General features: G+C 37.5%; 1 protein-coding gene across 3 annotated transcripts in view; it reads right to left on the bottom strand.

Moving 5' to 3' along the window:
- Positions 1 to 5,933: 5,933 nt before the first annotated feature.
- Positions 5,934 to 20,567, bottom strand: part of LOC138758547 (oocyte zinc finger protein XlCOF6-like) — a 30,207-nt gene continuing 15,573 nt past the window's right edge. For all 3 annotated transcript variants that reach the window (XR_011354327.1, XR_011354329.1, XR_011354330.1), the window contains one exon: positions 5,934 to 7,963. The gene's annotated coding sequence lies outside the window, so the exon portion shown is untranslated. The remainder of the gene's footprint in view (positions 7,964 to 20,567) is intronic.

The following is a 20,567-nucleotide window of genomic DNA, read 5'->3' as shown; positions in this document are numbered from 1 at the left end:
CGCAACCGCCCATAACAAAAAATACACTGATGGGAGGGCGGTCCAGCAATGGGACAAAGTTGAACGGACAAGAAAGTGTAGAAGGATCAGACATAAATGGACTCATAAAAAGATGGATCCCTTAAGTTCTGGAAGCAGAATATCTACTAGACAAAATTGAAATTGAAAGAGCACATAAGGCACTAAAGCCTTATTGAAACGATCCATAATAATAAAGTTACTAAGACACACAACCAGTGAAAAAAAAACATTAGAGCGGACAAAGGATAAAGTAAAAGAAAATAAACAACTACTGGAATATAAAGGACAAAAAAATTTCTATCCAGATATCAGCTTCGAGCTCTTAAAAGAATGGAAAGAATTGAACCTGAGAAAGCAGACATATATATGATTCTTTTAGAGTAAATCACATACAAACACTTTAAAACTATCTCATTTAAAATACTGGAACTCTGCTTAACCTAGACAGACCGGCTTTGAATTCCTTTCCAAAAAGCTATGGGAAGTGCCCAAGAGACTTAACAAATGTATTGTTGTTTTGAAAAACAAAAGATGAAAGAAATTGGAGGATTAGGTTTGGAGCCACTGTCCGTTTGACTGGAGGTTGCTTTTTGAAGAGGTTTCTGTGGTTTTGCAAGCAGGGAGAGTAAAATAGGCTTTACTCTGTGGAGAGGATTCAGTTCTGCAGTTTTCTGACAGTTCAGCAGCAGTTGCTGGGGCTGGAATAGGACACGCTGGCAAACATTTCTAAAAAAATTGAAGACGGTTTGTGATGTTTCATATTTTAAGTTTTTCTCTGACAGTTCTCTATTTTTCTCTGTATCTTTTCTTTCTTCTCAGACCTTTTCAATGATTGGTATCACCTTTTCCAACTGTTCTACTTCCTGATTATCTTCATTTTTAATTTTAGTCATATAGCTAATTATTTTTACTCTAATAAAATCCTTCATTGCATCCCATAATATGAATTAGTCTTTTACTGATTCCACATTTATCTCGAAGTTTATTTTAATTTGCTGTTCAATACTTTTGAAATCTTTTCTTTTTACCAATGTAGGGTTTAGTCTCCATCTATATGTCTTTGGTGGCGCATCCTCTTATTCAATTGTTAATAATAGATGAGAGTGAACAGATAATAATCTTGCTTTATATTCCATTTTTAACTCTCCCTTGGATCTGTGCCGATAACAAAAACATGTCTATTCTTGAGTGGGTCTTCTGACTATTTGAGTATTTGAATATTGTCCCTTATTTTGGTGTTCCCTCCTCCATATATCAATTCATTTCATATTCTGCATTGCATTTAGTTACTTTATTCTTATTGTTAATAGTCTTCCAGTTTTGTCTATCACTGGGTCCAGGTAGAAGTTGAACTCCCCTCCTAGCAAGATATGTCCCCATGTATCTTCCATTATTCTGAAGATGTTTTGCATAAATTGCTGACCTTCCTTGTTGAAAGCATAAATGTTTAGTAAATTCCAAAATTCAGAATATATCTGGCACTTTGTCATAACATATCTACCTGCTGGATCTGTTATTATTTCTTTGATATTGATTGGTAGATTTGTGTTGACTAATATAGCTTCTCCCTGGAGTTTGAATTGAATTATGATTTTACTACATGACCTATACAGTCTCTCTGCATTTTACTATGACCTGTCTCGGTTAAATGCGTTTCCTGCACGAAAACACGTAGATTTTCTATTTTTAGTAGTACGTAACCTCTTCCTTTTAATTTAATTGAATATTCCATTAATAATTACAGTCATGAAATTTAATGTATCCATCTTTCACCATTTTTTAAATTCACTCTCATCTCAACTCTTTCTAATCTTTTTTTCCAAAATGTTACCACATCTTAATACACGATGACATGGTTAGAAAAAGCGCATTATCCTAGAAACCCCTACTAAAATTTAAAAAATAATAATATTCGTACGCAAAATAATGAAAGTCCTGACCCACCCCCGTATTGACTTGTCTTTGACTCCTTGTCAGACAACTACAATTCACTTATCTATTTGGGTTGTGGTTGAAACTGCAAGCATCAACAGATTTTGCAATAGCAGATCTTTTTCTCTCCCTTGCCAACACTCCAGAGAAATACTATATATTTTCAAAATATGTAACAAAGCTTTTGTCACAATTTTTCTTATCTTTTTTTCCTCCTATTTTTCAAACTTAAATTTATATTTACATTATTATCTTTACAATTTATATCTGTACATTGTTTTGATAGTCTTTTATAATACTTCTCATTTTGTTGTCTGTTCGGCAATTGTTCTGCAAAGTGTTGGGCATCTTTCAGGTCTGAGAACAATCTATTAGTTTGCCCTGGAATGAATACATTTAATACTGCTGGATGTCGTAGATAAAATTATAGCCTTTCTTCTATAATGTCTGCTTTGTCAGGTTCAATTCTTTCCATTTTTTTAAGAGCTCGAAGCTGATATCTGGATAGAAATTTTTTGGTCCTTTATATTACAGATGTTGTTTATTTTCTTTTACTTAATCCTTTGCCCACTCTAACATTTTTTTCACTGGTTGTGTGTCTTAGTAACTTTATTATTATGGATCGTGGTTTTTGGTTTCAATAATGCTTTAGTGTCGATGTTCTATGTGCTCTTTCAATTTCAAATTTGTCTTGTAGATATTCTGCTTCCAGAACTTGTGGGATCCATCTTTTTCTGAATCCATTTATGTCTGATCCTTCTACACTTTCTTGTCCATTCAACTTTGTCCCATTGCTGGACTGCCCTCCCATCAATGTATTTTTTGTTATGGGCGGTGGTGCATCTTTTTGTGGCTCAGTGAGCCATCTTTGTACATCATTTCGAGGAGGGCCTTTGCCCAGCAGGGCGTCCATTGGCTTCAGGGATCAGTTCTTTTTATGGTCAGGCCTACCTCTTTTCTTACTGCTGTTTTCCTGTCTTCTTCTTTATCTGTCTCTCTTGTCTTTTCATTTTTGGTGCCATCTCTTGGGTCTTCTTGCTTTCTTAATCTTTCAGGACTTCTGTGTTTTTTCTGTCCATCTTGGCTTTTGCTTCTTTTTTTTCTTTTCTCTGCACAGGTCGATTCATCTGCAGCCATTACTCCATCGACGTGATGTCATCTTTAAAATTTTGATGGGGCAGCACAGTTATGGTACTTATCACATTTTGATCAGAGGTGAACAACCAGACTGGACTAAGACAGAATTAGACAAATTGGGAGAAAATATCCTGGAACAGATTCTTTACAAATGGGATGAAAATTTGGTGCAATATATCAATTCACCAGTACTACATCACATACTTAAATTATGGAAAAGAATACACCTGGATGAAGAAAAGGTAAATTATCAAATAACAAAAATGATATTATCACAAAACTCATTAATCCACTTTACAATGGATAATTTATTTTTCAAAGAATGGGATAAAAAATGAATCAAGAAAATAGAAGATTGCTTTTTGGGAAATAATGTATGAACATTTGAGCAATTAAAAGATCAATATGGAATAACACAAGGTACAACGTTTACATATTACCAATTGAAAACTTATTTAAAAGATAAACTGGGAAATAGCTTCAGATTCCAAAAAAGTAGCAACTATGAATATTTAATCACAGACACAATGATAATTTAAAAATTTATTACCAACATGTATATCATATTGCAATATAAGGAAGAGGATGAAATAATGAATAAAATGAAATAAGGTTGGGAAAAAAAATACACAGATAAAGAATGAAACATGGGAGAGGTTATGTATAGAAACAATGAGAAACATGAAAAATACTACATAATGTATGAAACAATAGAACTGGCTACATAGATTATATATTAATCCTTAGAAATTAAAATAGTGATGCCCAGTAGCATCGGATAGAAGCTTCCGTTGTGAACAAGAGACTGCATCAACATTACATACAGTTTGCACATGTTCAAAATTTATAACTCTCTGGGAAGATCTATACCTTATATTAAACAAAATCACCAAAAAATAAGACACCAAATAATCCAAAGTATTTCTGTTAAATAATATGAGAAAAAACATTAGGTCAAAAATTAGGCAGAGACCAAATAACATTTATTATGATAGCGCAACCAGTAGAAGCAAAAAAATGTATTATGACAACCTGGAAAATGGAAACATTCCTTAAAATACAAAAGTGGTATACATAAATTAACAAGACTATTCCATTAGAAAAAAATACGTACAATCTGAAAGACAAGTGTATATTATTCGAAGAAATTAGGGAACCATAAATAAAATGTCAGAAAATGCTGATCACAAACCTCCATCTCTTAAAACAACATAATTATAAGAACAATAGATTTAAATATGTGAAATGGGTCGATACTACTTTTTTTTGCTTTTTGTTATTTCTTTCTTTTATGTATTTTATTATTTATTGATATTGAAGTGGTGTGAGGAAGTGGAGAGGGATGAAAAGGGGAATAAAGTAGAAATTGTACAATGTATATATTGAAGATGATCATTTGTGAATGTTGTTATTGATATGACACATAATGCAAGAAATAAAAAGAAGACAGGTAGTGAGTGCATTTTTTAGCCTGGGTAAAGCCCTTGTGGCCAATACAAGAGAACAGGACTGGCTGCCTATTGTTTCACTTGAAATAAGAGAAACAAAAAGGAACTCTGTGTTGACCTTAAAGAAATGTTTTAATCCGGAAAACGAGGATGGGGAAAATATGTTCAGAAAGACAATGATATGGCTGATTGGAATGGATCAGATTGCGTCCATATAACATCAAATCTCACTCTGAAAACCGACATGAGCCTTCCTGAGTGGTAACCATTTACCTTTCAAGCACCAATGTCTGGTGAAATACGTCAATGTGAGATTCTGTGCACAGTATAAGGATTGCCAGCATCCAGTGAACTTGGAGGAGTGGAAAAGTGAGATTGGACTCTGTATTAAACAACTGTTCTAAACTTTCACACACATACATAAATGTGCACTTACAATTAGAAGGGGTTTAAGTCAGGAAGATCAGTTAAAAGTTTATACTATTTTCATGTTAGAAGATAATTAAAAGCAACTTTTAAGAACAACCATTTGTCTGGTTGAATATCGAATGCTTCTGGTTTTTTGGGTCCTCTGGGCTTGTAACAAACTGTTGTCTTGAACCATATATACAGGAGCATCATACAAAGTATCCTATTGGATCAGCTCCTCCCTGAATTTAGACTGAGTCACTGCATAAATGCAAGTGTTTGTGCAGCAACTCAGAAGCCAAGAGCATGTAACTGGTTTGGTCCGCGATTAACATTGGGTCCTTCGCACTGGTAAAGACAAACCGTTGTGTTATTTGCCTCCACAGGAATAATTTTAAATAGGTCATCCAAAGCAATATGAAGTTTCCTGATACTGCAAAGAGTAAGATGATGGACTCCCTTCGGCTTTTAACCTCGGAATCATTCTCATCGTCATAATTGTTGCTGCCTCTCAGAACCTTCTGCGCTCTGGTGGCTGCAACAATACGCGTGACCATCAGAGCATGAAGCAGTGATATTAATAATATTGGGATCAGAGGTGTGAACACTCGATCAATCCACATGAATGATATCCATTCAGGATGGATCCAAGCCTGACTTAAGGATATACAGAACCAATCTGTGTTACCCACAGTAAACAGGGGTTCAAATAGAAAGGACCAAGGGATGTTTTTACAGACGAGCAGCGGGAACACTATTGTTATCACATTGTGGGATGTGGGAGAGATGATCTGTTCATCAAACAAAACTGTAAAAGTGAAAATAATCGCGTTTATAGGTCATGTATTTCAGGTTAAATGTACCACGTGGAAAAGACATTAAATTAATTCAACCATCTGAGTTCGCAAAATGTGAATGGTCAGTTGCAAAAAAAATGTCACCGAGATCGGTTCTTCTAAAAAAAAACGGTGATAGGTTATACTGACATTATTTTTAAAATATTTTATTTAAAATTAACACATATAAAACAAATAGAAACCATATATCACATTGTTACAAATGATAGATGGAATATATTTTGATTTGAATATAGAGAAAAAGAAAGGAAAGCTACAGAATAAAATTCCATCTAAAACTCCCTCTGAACACCGGTCCTCTACCTGCCTCCACTAAAACCTGCATTAAACTATAGAAAAACTTAAATTGCTAACATATTTTAATGAATTATAGATATATATATTAAAAATTGGATTGCTTTAGGAAACATACAAAAGATTCCTAAAAGCATTTCTCAAGAGACATGATTTATTCAGGGAAGACTACATTGGTCCGGAAGATTCAAAGGAATTATTTATAAATTTAAACCTCATGTTCCGAGCATATGGAATGCAACTCCATAAAAAAATCAGAAAATATATCTCTCAAATTATATGATTTTTTTTCGTATGGTATACAACTTTGAATTTCTGTTTGCCAACTTCCTGATGATAAAGAGACATCTGAATTCCAACTAACTGCAATGCATTTACTCGCTATCACCAGAGCTAATTTTAAAATTTCAATCGAAAATCTGATAAATGTAATTAATTTAGGAGCAAATTTTCAATATCCCCCCGATCAAAAATAACTCAGGATTCAACGAACAAATAGCACTTATAATCTGTTGCAAAAGGTAGCTAACAGTAATTCAAAAAGCTTTAACGTTTGATCAAGAACATATAGAATGGAAAAAAATTCAATATCTTCACCACATCTAAAACATTGCTCCAATATATCTAATTTCCATCTATTTAATTTTTGAAGTGTAATATATAATTGATGTAAAAGGTTATTCTGAAGTAACCAATATCTTACGTTAATTGTATTAGACAGAGCAGCTTTACATAAATGTTACCAAATTTGTCAATCTATTGATCAATTCAAATCATGTCCCCATCTATCCAATGCCCCAAGAATCCAAATTTAGGTGTCATATCTTGAAGTTTCACATATGCTAATGAAATAAACCTCTTGACAATTCCGTCAGTAACCAATTGTTCTAATTCCATACAGTCCTTTAATACAATTTCTGATCCTAATTGTTCACTCAAACAAGATCACAATTGAAAAGAACAAAAAAGAGTATTATAAGGAATATCATATCTAATTCTCAACTGATCAAATGGTATTACTCTACCACTCTCATACAATCCCTTATTTTAAAAGTTCCTTTACTATTTCATATGTTTAAAAAGGGATTCCCATTTGAAAAAGTCATGGCATTTTTGGTGACAGAGAGCTTCCATCATTTTCTTATTTAATTTTATTCCAAATATTAATCAAATGTTTCAATAATGTCAACATCCTAATGTTAACCTTGACTCCCATTTGTAAATAAATTCTTCAGCTGTACGTTCTCCAAGTTTATTTAACTCAATTTCCACCCGTGATGGTTTAATAGTTCCCAATGTGGAGGCAAGAAACCTTAATAGTAATGCTTTATATATAATTCTTAAAATTAGGAAATTGTAATCCACCTATTTCATATTTCCAAGTACATTTTCCTATCAATATTCACGCCTTAATATCTTTCAAAAAATTATTCATTTTATTTTAATTCCTTTTTTAACTTTATTTAGTATGTTTTTCCAATAAAAATAAATGGACTTTTACAGAATAAGTAGTTTAATAATAAAACAGTAAAATAAACCCATCCCCTCCTCCCTCCCACAGCAGATCCCTAAAGGGAAGCATTAAAAATAAACAAAAACATTTAGTAATTTACAATATTACAAAATTCATATTCTTCATATATGGTGTCCACATCTTAACAAAATAATCATAATTATTGTGTAAATTATATGCTATTTTCTCCATATAGATTCACGACTTCAACTCATGATGCCATCGAACTACATTTAACTCTGCTTCATCTTTCCAAGACATAGTGATACAGAAATGAGCAACTGTCAATGTTGGACGAATAAATGCTGTCTGAAATTTATCTAACCCCAAGTCCACTAAGGGAGTAAAATAACCTATATAAAAAAAAAGAAATTGAATTTTAAACAAAGTTTGAAGGAAATTTTCAATTTTAAACAAGGTACGATGAACTTTATAAAAAATCCAAACAGAATGTATAGATGTTCCAACACATATTCCACACTGAAAACACAAATCTGAATTACTAAATCCAAATATTTTTCTATTTTTCAGGGGTTAAATATAACTGATGCAAAGTATTTTAATTAACCCTACTATACATTATATTAATTAATTTAGTCAATGCATCACAACACATATTGTCCATATCCACCTGACTAATCTCACAATGCGGGGTGAGAGAGAGTGCAGGCGAGAGAGAGCGCGGGGAGAGAACGGGGAGAGCGGGAGAGGGTGAGAAAGGGCGAGAGGGCGGGGGCAGGGAGAGAAGGAGGGGAGAGAGGAGGGAAGTGGGAGGAGAGAGGGAGAGAGAGGGGTGTTTTGAGGGGAGAGAGTGGGCAGAGTAGGTGAATGAGGAAAGAGAGGGGGGATATGGGTGAAGAAGAGGAAATAGAGAAGAGATAAGGAGAGGGATGTGAAAGAGGGAGATAAGGTGGGGAACAATGTGGAAGGGAGGGAGAGTGAGTGAGAGAGGAGGTGAAGAAGATGGGGTTGGGAAGAGTGGGGGCGAGGGGGTAAAGGAGGAACGAATGAGGGAAGGAAGAGAGGAGGTAATGACAAGGGGAGGTAAATGGGGAGAGATGGGGATAGAGAGAGGAGTGAGGAGAGGGGAGAGGGATGGAGAAGAGAAGGGAGGAGTGGAGAAAGGAGCATTGTAGGGAATGATGGAGGTGAGAATTGGGGGAGGGATGAAAGCTTAGGGAGAGAGAGGGGAGGGTAATGGAGTGTGTGTTGGGGAGAAAGGGTAGAGAGAAAGGAGGGTGGGGTGTGAGAGTGTAGGGGTTAAAATGTGTTTCATGCTTGCATCTGTCTGTGTGTGGCTTTTGTTTTCCATATTTCATGCCGTCTCCTGGAAACAGTCATTCTGAAGGTCATGTTTGCTAGCTAAGAAGGTTGTTTGTTCAGTGAAAATGAAGTTTAGACAGAGGAAATCTGGTAACTCTACGGACGGTTTAACCATCGTCTAACAATGTATTATCGGCTTATAGCACCATTTAACAACTTATAACAATGTTTAACAAATTTTATATCATTTAATAAACTTTGAAAAATTTAATTTTAGGACAAATTTGTTTGAATGCATCAAAGATCAGGAACAAAGGCCTCTGTCTTATCAAACACCAGAAAAAGAAAGTAGTTGCTACAGAGAGGGTGGGGAGAAAGTTGGAGACATGGGGGAGAAAGGTGGTGAGAGAGAGGGGGTGAGAATTGGGGGAGAGGGGTGAAAGATTGGGCCGAGGGGGAGAGAGGGGGAAAGAGGGGGTGAGGGAGCGGTTGGGGGGGAGAAAGGAGAGAGTGGGGTAGGATGCGTTAGAGATGGGAAGAGAGATGGGCAGAGGGGGTAGAAACGGGAGAGGGGTGAGTGGGGAGGGGTGAGTGAGGAGAAAGAGGAGATGGGGAGAGGGTGACAGAGAGGAGGGAAGGAGGAATGAAGAATTGAAAGGGGGGAGAGAGAGACAGTATGAGAGGTAGGGAGAGAGGGGGTAGAAGTAGGGAACAGAAAGGGGAGATGAGGGTGAGAGAGGTGATGAGAGAGGGAAGAGAGTGGGAAGATAGAGGGGGAGGGAGGGGAAAGGGAGGTGCAAGGGAGGGGAGAGAGTGGGTGAGAGAGAGGGGTAGGACACAGAGAGAAAGAGAATGTTTTTTTCTAATATTTTATTTAAAAATTTTTGACCATACATGCAGTCAATTACAAAGTTATAGAAGTACAAGTACAATTCTAATCCAGTATCTACTCCATGATGGTTATACCCTAATCCTCCAACCCCCCACCCACCCAAGAAAAGATCCCAAAGAAAAAGATGTGGATGTATAAAAAAAAGGAAGAAAAGATATGGAAATAGGAATACCATTAGTGTGTTGGGTCCAGGAAAGATCCTCTGACTCCCAAGAATTTAAATTTGCTCCCCTTCTCCATCCCTGATCCCCAATTATCACTGGATCGTACACCTCTGGCTTTCCCTTCCTGAAGTCAACAATCAGCTCCTTAGTTTTGGTGACATTGAGGGTGGGGTTGTTGTTGATGCATCATTTTGCCAGGTTTTCAATCTGACTCATCCCCTTACTTTAAACAACCCCCTAATGTGGTATTGTCAGCAGATTTGTAGAATGTGTCATTGTCGTTCCGAGTCACACAGTCATGAGGTCTCCCCTCATCTTTCTACGCTCCAAAGTGAAAAGTCACAACTCTGCTAACCTTGCCTCATAAGATTTATTTCCAAATCCAGGCAACATCCTGGTAAAGCTCCTCTGCACCCACTCCATAGTTTTCACATCCTTCCTATAATGAAGTGACCAGAATCAAACACAATACTCGTGGTTTCACCAGAGGTTTGTAGAGTTGCAACATGACCTCTTGACTCTTAAACTCAATTAATGAAGCCCAGTATCCTAAAAGTCTTCTTAACTATCTATTAACCACAGTGACCCCAAGTAAGTTCTGTTCATCCACACTCTTAAGTAACCAACCATGAACCCTGTACTCAGCCTTGTGGTTTGTCCTTCCAAAATGCATCACCTCCCACTACATCTACCATATCTATCAATTTCTTTTACCCTCATCAATTTCTTTTGTTACCTCCTCAAAAAAGTCAATAAGGCTCCCTTCACAAAGCCATGCTGACTATCCTTGAGTAGACTGTACTTCTCCAAATGTTCATAGATCCTATGAATCCTCTCCAATAGTTTTCATACCACTAACGTAAGACTCACTGATCTATAATTCCCAGAATTCTCTATTAGCTGTTTTAAATAAGGGGATTTCATTTTCCATTCTCCAATTCTCCGGCACTTCCCCTGTGGCCAAAGAGGACTCAAGGATCATAGCTACTGCCCCAGACTTCCCACAGCAACCTGGAGTTTATCGCATCCAGACTCTAGGATTTATCAATCTCTTTTTTAAGAAAATCTAACACTTCCTCTTTCTTAATCTCAACATCATCCAACATACACGCCTGTTCTATTCTGAGCAGCTCTAAGTCAATTAGAGCAGTTTCTATTATAGAAGCATATAGGATTATGAAGGGTATGGATAGGATAGATGAGGGAAGGTTTTTTGAGCTGGCCGGGGAAACTAAAATGAGAGGACACAGTCTCAAGATTCAGGGGAGTAGATTTAGGACAGAGATGAGGAAAAATAGTTTTTCCCAGAGAGTAGTGAATGTTTGGAATTCTCTAACCAGGGAAGTGGTTGAGGCTGTCTCATTAAACATATTTAAAATTCGGTTAGATAAATTTTTACATGATAGAGGAATTAGGGGATATGGGGAGAAGGCAGGTAGGTGGAGTTAGGTCATAAGTTAGATCAGCCATGATCGTATTGAATGGCGGAGCAGACTCGATGGGCCATTTTTGGTCTACTCCGGTTCCTACTTCCTATGTTCCTTTGACCTCACCCTGGTCAAGGTTCTATTCTCTTGTGAATACTGAAGCAAATAATTTAGGACCTCCCTAACCTCCTCCACCTCCAGGCACTTGTTGCCTCCTTTATTATTTAGTGACTCCACCTTCATTCTCGTCATCCTTCTGTTCATCAAAATGCCTTGGGGATGTCCTTAATCCTATGTTCCAAGGCCGTCTCACGCTCTCCTGTCCTTTATTAAGCTCCTTCCTGGCTACCATATACTTCTCATGGGCCCTTCCTATTTCCTTCCTATATGCTTCCTTCTTCCTCTTGACTAACTATCTCATCTGTTTAGTCAACCATGGATCCCTTTGCCTACCATCATTCCCTTGTCCCAGTGGGATAAACCTATCATGAACCTAGCATGTAGTCCCTAAACTTCTCCACCTTAGTTTTGTGCTTTCACTCTTGAACATCTGTTTCAAATTTACTCTTGCTAGTTCCTGCATCATCCCATCATAATTAGCTCTTCCCTAATTAAACTCTTTCCCATTTTGTCTGCTTTTATCCTTATCCATAGCGATGCTAAAGCTCGGGGAGTTGTGGTCATTCTCACCAAAATGGTCACTACCTGACAAGGTTAATTACCCAGAACTAAATCCAGTATGCCTCCCCTCTCGTCGGCTAGTCCACACACTGTGTCAGGAATCCTTCTTGGTGGCACCTGTCAAATTCATCCCCATCTTTCCCTCTTGCAGTAAGGAGGTGCCAGGGAAGTTGAAATCACCCATAACTACAAGCCTGTATTTCCTACACCATTCCAAAATTTGTCTGCTTATTTTCTCTTTGGTGTCCTGAGGGCTATTCAGGGGCCTACAGACTACTCCCAAGATAGTGATTGATCCCTTCCTATTCCTGATCTACCCGCACTGTCTCAGTGGACAGCTCTGCAACATTCTCCCTTTCTTTAGCCACAATAATATCCCTGACCAGTAATGCTACTCCCCCACTTCTTACCACCCAACCTATTCTTTTTAAAACACCTAAACCCCAGTACCTGCATCAGCCAATCCTGTCCTTCCTCCAGCCAAGTCTCTGTAATGGCCACAACATTGTTGTGCCACGTACTGATCCCTGCTCTAAGTTCATCCCCTTTATTCTTGATGCTCTTAGCATTGAAATAGACACATTTCAAATCCTCCAACTGACTACATTTATGTTTTGTCCCCTGCCTGTCCTTCCTCACAAATTTAGAACACATGGCATCATGCTTTTGACCTTCTGCCCTACATTCTGGCTCCCACTCCCCACCAAACTAATTTAAACCCTTCCCAACAGCTCTTGCAAACCTGCCCACTAGGATATTGGTCCCTTTCCAGTTCAGGTGCAGCTAGTCCTATTTATATAGGTCAGCCCTTTCCCAGAAGAGATCCCAATGATCCCCACTGAACCTTCTGTGAATGGCCTGTGATAGAATAGACTTTTCCTTACATATGAATATAATTAAGATGTGAATACAATTGAAAGGATGAGAGAAATTTTCCAAAGATATTGCTGGGTCTTGAAGATGGGGAAATTGGGACTTCATTCCCTGAAGCATCTGAGAATGAGGAGAGTTGCCAGTACAAAATTATGAGGGGTACATCAATGGGGCAACTGCAAGCAGAGGTGAGGTGAGACAAGACTGAGAGGGCATGGGTTAAGGGGAACTTCTTCACACAAAGAATGGCGGGAGTCTGGAACGAGCTGGCCGCTAAAGTGGTGAGTAAGGGATAAATTTAGGCATTTAAGAAAAATTTGGATGGGTAGAGAAGTGGAAGGGGTATGGAGGATTTTGGTCTGGGTGCAGATCGATAGGACAATTGGAATGGTCGAGATGGTCGAAGGGCATTTTTCTGTGCTGTGGTGTTCCATGGTTCTCATGGAGCAATATTATTCACATTACTCCAGGTGTGGTCTCACAAGTGACATGGTTCAGTTAAGACTGTGCTACTTTCATAGCCTGTTTCCTTTACAGTATGGGTGAGAAGTTCATCGGCCTTTCCAATTATCTGTTGCATTCTGCAATTTTGAATTTTAATGTCATTTTAAAAATATCAAGGTTAGAGCCAAAGGATTTCTTTGCAGACAATGAGGTGTGAGCTTGGACTCACAATCTGGAAGTTTCATGGGACAAACTGGATGTATTCAATGTTCAGAGGGAAATGCTTCCAAGGCTCAATATAAAAGAGCACACACGGTGGAGGGGGGACTGACCTCCTCACTGAAGGACAGATTCAAGAACCCGGGAGCCTAGTCTCAGGGTGGCTACTTGGATTAGAGATCAAGAGGAGCCTTGTGGCTGGTGATTTTTTTCCGACATACAGTACTGCAACAGCCCATTTCAGCCCATGATTTCATGCCGTCCTAATTAACCTTCATCCCCAGTGTAGGGGTTAAAATGTATTTCATGCTTGTAAGCTGTCTGTATGTAGCTTTTTGTTTTACATTTTTCATGCCATCTCCTAGCAACATCTTTACTTGAGGAATATTACCAGATTAGATTAGATTAGATTAATCACCAGATTAGAGTAGTTTTTAGTTTCTTTGTGCAGCAAAATGAAGAGTACAAAGTCTAACAATGTTTTAATGGCTTGGAACAACATTTAGAAACTTACAATAATGTTAAAAATTAAATTAACTTTTGATTTAAATGTTTTTAATTAGCCAATTTTTAAAAGTCCAATTTGGCTCTGTAAATCTGTGCCGCCCAATTAAGCTACACTCCCATTGTGTTTTGAATGGTGGGAGGAAACTGGAGCCCCTGGATAAAACCCACACAGACATGTGGAGAACATACAAACTCCTTACAGTGTGGGATTCAAACCCAGGTCTGGTCTCGATTGCTGGCACTGCAAAGGCATTGCGCTAACTGCTACACCAAGCATGCTGCCCCATGTTTAATAAACATTGGAAAACTCAGCTTAACTGTAGTATGAATTTGTTTTGAACAAAATTCTTGTATCTTCCAAGTGATTATAAAGGAAAATAGTCACTACAAATTAAGTCAATAGAAAGTTGGAAATTAGATGTGGAAATTTGGATTGGATCTATTGAATTCTGTTCAGAGCATTTTGAACTTGTGGAAGCACAATTGTCAACAATTGTCAATTGTCAACAATTGTCAACAAGCAGCATCGAGACCATTGGGAGCAGTAAGCTCTACTTAAGGATTCCTTCTGTATTTATTGAAAGGTTGAACACAGTTTGGAGAAACTGCCACTTTTCCATTGAGGACTGTTTGGTTTTGGAGTTATTATTGTGCAAGCTTAGTATCTGAGAACAAGATGGATTAAGTGAAATGGCCACAAAAATTGTTGATGTTGACATATCGAGGAGATGAAGGTCAAGAAACTTTGAGAAGAATTACAACATCAGGAATTAGATTCAAGTGGAGTCAAAGCTGTTCTCAAACAAGATTGATAATTGCCTGTTAATGGAAGTGTTGTCGAACAACGTAAACTAGATTTAAAGAGAAGATTCAAGAAAGATTCTTCCTTTCATTCAGATGACACCAACTGCATGTCTGACATGATATTTAAAGGTCATGTAGAGAAAGTACCAGATCACACTTTGGTGATGATAATCACACCATGGAGTATTGAATCCACCAAAGAAAAAACTTGAGTGTTGTTTTACTGTGGAGCAACCTTTTGGGAAGTCTCATTAAATTCTCAACTATTACAAGGTCCAGACTTGACCAGTGCATTGATAGGACTCTTAACTAGATTCCATAAAGTACATATTATCATCACTGCAAAGCAATGTTCCACCAAGCGACAGTACCAAATGAAGACGGTGAATTATTATGATTCCTTTGGTGGCCTGATGGAGACTACAGTGAGAACATAGTGGGATACAGAATGGCAGGGCATCTATTTAGAGTCACTTTAGCACCAAGTTGTGCAAATTTTGCCGTTAGGAAGTGTGCTGAGGACAATATGAAAGTTTAGGTCTCAAGCTATAAGCGCCATCAGGAATAACTTCTATGTAGATAACAGTCTCACATCTGCAGCTTCACAATAAGATGCAATAGATCTTTATCATGAGTTGTGAGTGATCTGTTTCAAGGAAGGCTTTCTACTTACCCAGTGGACAAGTAACAGTGTATGTGTTATATACTGTTAAAGGTAAATGTATTGGTTGCCCTATCTGTGCCAGGTGAGGCAAAAGAAATGAAAAATCTGAACTTGAACCATGACAACCTTCCTGTTGAGAGGGTTAAAGGAGTACAATGGTGCATTCAACCTGATGCTTCAAGTTCAAAATCATTTTGAAGGAATGATCTCTCACAAGAAGGGGGATTCTGTCAACAGTGAATTTGATATATGATCTTCGAGGAATATTGGCACCAGTAGTCCTGACTGTCAAGAAGATCCTGCAAGATTTGTATAGGAAAAGGGTTGGATGGGATGATGAGATACCAGAATCCATTGTAGAAAAATGGATGTGTAGGATTCAGGATCTTCATAAGCTGGAAGACTTCAAGATCAACAAATGCTTCAAACCGACAGGATTTGGAACAGTGACATCTGCTCAATTGCATCATTTTGCTGGTGCACATGAACACAGGTACAGATCTGTTCATTACCTGTTACTGCATGATAACCAGGATCAGGTACATTGTGGATTTGCAATGTGAAAGGCCATTATCCCTCGAATGGTGTTGATGGCTGCTACCGTGGTGAGCAGAATGGAATCCATGTTAAAATGAGAGTTGCAGGTGAAACTAAAAGACTCCATATTTGGGACTGATAGCACTTCTATGCTCAAATATATCAACAATAAAACAAGGCTTTGAACTTTCGTGGCTATAGAATCACTGAAATTCATAAAGTCTCACGTCCAATACAGTGGAGATATGTTAAAGCATTTGACAATCCTGCCGACCTGATTTCCTGAGGTTTGAAACTCCAGTCTTTTATGAAAAAAGAAATGTGGGTGTACAGGCCACAGAAACAATGGCCTCAAAATTCTAATAAATTTGAACACATCTTATCAGAGCACTCTGAAATCAGGAGTATGACTGCAAATGCTGCTCAGATCACGTCCGAACAAATGGATCCAGTTACTCATTTAATTCATTACTTCACATCCTAGACACACTCGAAGAAGGCAGGAGCCTGTTTGCTCAGGATTAAAAGACTGAAAAGAGATGGTTACAAATTAAAGAGAAGTTTACCACAAAAAAGACAGAAAATCTTGAGACTCAAAAAATCTGTGGACTGACAGTTGAAGAATTGGCGAATGCTAAGGAGGAGATCATCTGCTTTTGCCAGGGGAAGCAATCTGCAAATGAAATTTCAAGTCTAATAAATGGTCTAAGATCAAGGGCAATTCACACTGAGGATGTTGTGATTATCATGGACAGTTCAGCACCTAGAAATTCCTGGTTGATGGGGAAGATTGTTGATCTTCCAAGACAAAAGACTTGTAAGTGAAGTTTGGATCAAGACATAAACTGGTTTTCTGAACATGGCAATTACCAAAATCGGTATTTTATTAAAGGCAGAAAGTTTTGATAATTGACTTTTTTCTTTTTATAATTTAACCAATATATACTATGTACTATGTTTGATTTTCTTTGCGATAGTAATTAATTTTTTTTTAAACATAATAATTAGGGGCTGGTATTGTAGGGGTTCAAATGTATTTCATGCTCGCAAGCCATCTGTATGTAGCTTTTTGTTTAACATTTCTATGCCGTCTCCTAGCAACTTTTTTGGTTTAGTTAGGGACATTGCCAGCTTTACCTTTGCTCACCAGGAGATTAGAGTAGCTTTTTTTAGGTTCTTTGTTCAGCGAAATGAAGGATACAAAGCATGTTCGAACATTTTCTATTGATCATTCAACAACGTTTTAATGGCTTGTAACAACATTTAGCAACTTATGATGTTAATAATGTTTAATATGGCCATCTTCAAGGAACTATGCCCCTGTCCCTCTGGGTTTCTCTGTTCTGCATCACTCTCCAGGGCTTTGTCATGCATCGTGTCAGTCATGCCCTGGATTGATTTCCAAAAAGCAACACCTGAAACTTAGCACATCACAGAACACCACAGGACCTTTAGTCCACAATGATGTTGTGCTGACATATAGAAACCTACTGAAAAAACTAAACCTTCCCTACCTCACATCCATTATCCTCAATTTTCCTTGCATCCATGTGTCTGTCTAAAAGTCTTTTAAATGTCCCTATTGTACCCCGGCATTGCATTCCAGAGCCCAACCACTGTGTTTTTAAAAAAAAACTTAACCCTGACTTTTTCCATGAACATTTATCACCTCACCTTGTACAGATAGATGTCCTCAGGTATTTGCCCCACAAATAAAAAAGGTGCTGGCTGTCCACCTAGCTATGCCTCTTTTAATCTTGTAGACCTCCATTAAGATATCTCACATCCCTCAAACAAAAGGCCTTTCTCGTTCAACCTTAACTCTAAAGACATGTTTTCCAATCCAGGCAACATTCTGGAACATCTACTCTGCACCCTCTCCACAACTTCCACATCTTTCATGTAATTTGATAAGAACTGAACACAATATTCCAAGTGTGATCTAACCAGAGTTTTATAGAGCTGCAAGATTACCTCATGATTCTTGAACTCAATTCCTCAAATAATGAAGACCAGAAAACCATAATCCTTCTTAACTGCACAGCAACCTCGAGAGATGTATGGATTTGGATCCCAAGGTCTCTCTGTTCTTCCACACTGTTAACAATCCTGCCACTAACCATGTACTCTACCTTCAAGTTTGACCTTCCGGGGGGGCGTGGCAAGATGGCGTAAGGATCAGACGTGCCTTCCAGTCCTCTCCTGACTCTATCTTATTGTTTTGTCTAGAAATGCCTGTTAAAATTCTTTAAAAGTCTAGATAATTTCAGTGCTGTTAATTTAACTTATGATGGTACAATTGGTGAAAAAGAGCAAAAAAAAACGACAACAGATCATCAAAAAACTACATTTTTCAAAAGTTCAAGTTTTGGAGCCTACCTAGAGGAAAGACACTGGGACTCAGCGTGAAATGGATCCCAGGAGAGAGGTACAGTGTTCGGATGTAGAGCTCTATGTTACATCGGTAGAGCCCCCTAAAGAGGGCGCCAAACAGCCTTTAGAACAAAGAGTTATTCAAAGGCATTTGTCAACTGTAGAGGTGGCGCTGCAAACTGCACCTCTTGAGATAGAAGAACCTATACAACTTGATGTACTGGGAGAACTTAATACATTATGGACTGGGAAAACCCTGGCCAGCATCCTCCAGTCACTGCTGGAGAGGTTGTGGCTGGGGTTTCCACACGCAGTCATACTACAAGGAAGGAAACCAGAATGAAGGAAGGAACAGAAGATCTTTTGGTTATGCAGAAGAAGCAGGAATCTGTTGAGCCAAAATCTCTTCCAATTAAAAAGATTTTTGTGAATCTTGAATCTAAATTATCTTATACAATGCAGGGATTATCCAAGATTATGACTGAACTTGGTACTAGGTTTAATACTCTGGTGAAAATACATTCTCAACAGATGGCTGAGTTTGGAGCTTTTAAGCTTGAAGTGAGAGATAAATTTAATTTGTGTGAAGAAGATAGACGAAATACGGGATCAAGTTTTTGATGTGACCAAAATGGTCGAAGACTTACAAACTCAAAATAAAAATTTGGTGAAAAAGATTGATTATTTGGAAAACCAATCCAGATGGAACAATATAAAGATTATTAGTTTGCCAGAAGGTATGGAGGGACCAGACCCAAGAAAATTTTTTACTGAATGGAATCCGCAGGTGCTGGGTCAAGAACATTTCCCGGAAGGTATAATACTGGAACGTGCTCACAGAGCCTTGCGTAGAAGACCTATTTCAGGTCAAAGTCCAAGACCTGTTTTGGTTCGTTGCTTGAATTATTACGACAGAGAAATAATTTTACGAGTGGCTATTAGAAATGCACAACAGAGAAAATCACCCTTGATGATTCAAAATAATCGAGTTTTCTTCTATGCGGATTTGAGTCAAGAAGTTATGTTCAAATGACGGGAATTCAATTCTGCTAAAGAGTTGTTGTGGAAGAAAGGTTACAAGGCAACCTTTAGATATCCAGCTGTTTTTCAAGATGGTTACCAACCAAAGTTCTTTGATTCTCCAAAGGAAGCTATAGCATTTGCTCAAGAGCTGCCAATTACTCAGTTTCAACAGAGACATAGTCCGCCACGATTTGTAAGGAGACAAGAGATGGAAGAAAAGAGCCGTGCTCCAAGAAGGAATGGTTGTAATGGTGACTCAGCAGTTGGAGCTGATTAAAAGAAGAGCTGTCCTTTTTTTTCTAATTTATTTTTAAAAAAAAGGGATATTAAATAATGATGATGTTAATTTAAGATGAAGTGAGAGTTGGGGGAGAGAACTGGATAGGCACTATTTCCTGAAAGTCATCTGCTACGTGTGAGTTATCTCACACCCATTTTTTTTTGGGAGTTACCGCATTGCGCGGTTTAGACGGGAGGGGGTATTTTTAACCTCCTACCCATTTTTTTTTCCTTTTTTTTGTATTATTAGATTAAAGAGTGAAGGGTTTTTTTTTTTGTTTAAATATTTTTAAAAAAGCATAAGAAAGTATTTGAATGTTTAAAAAACTAAAAATTGATGTGGTTTTTTTGTAAAGTTTATTCAGTAGATAAGGAATATCTGAAATTTAAATGTGAATGGGATGGATAAGTTTTTTTTATTTTTTCTTTAACTTTAAGGTGAAAGGAGTGGTAATTCTGGTGTATATTATTTTGCTATTTTAGTTATAGAACGAAGGGAATAATGGTGAAAGTTATAAATTGAATTGTACAATTCTTAATGAGGCTTGAATTTTGTTTGTGGTTTATGCTCCATTTGTTGAAGATATAGATTTCGTTGTAGATGTGTTTTTATTATTTGGATATCTGAATTTTAACATAATGATTGGGGATATTTAAATGTGGTATTGGAGCTTTTATTGGATAACTATTCAAGAGTAAAAGGGAAAAATGGTGGAAGAGTACTAAAATTGAATTGTACAATGCTTAATAAGGTTTGAATTTTGTTTTAAGATGGTGGTTTATGTGACTAATATGATGATAAATGTG

The sequence above is a fragment of the Narcine bancroftii genome, chromosome 3 (genome assembly GCF_036971445.1).
Source record: "Narcine bancroftii isolate sNarBan1 chromosome 3, sNarBan1.hap1, whole genome shotgun sequence".
Taxonomy (NCBI): Eukaryota; Metazoa; Chordata; class Chondrichthyes; order Torpediniformes; family Narcinidae; genus Narcine; species Narcine bancroftii.
Note: the sequence above shows the minus strand (reverse complement) of the source record. Positions and strands in the feature narration are given on the sequence as shown.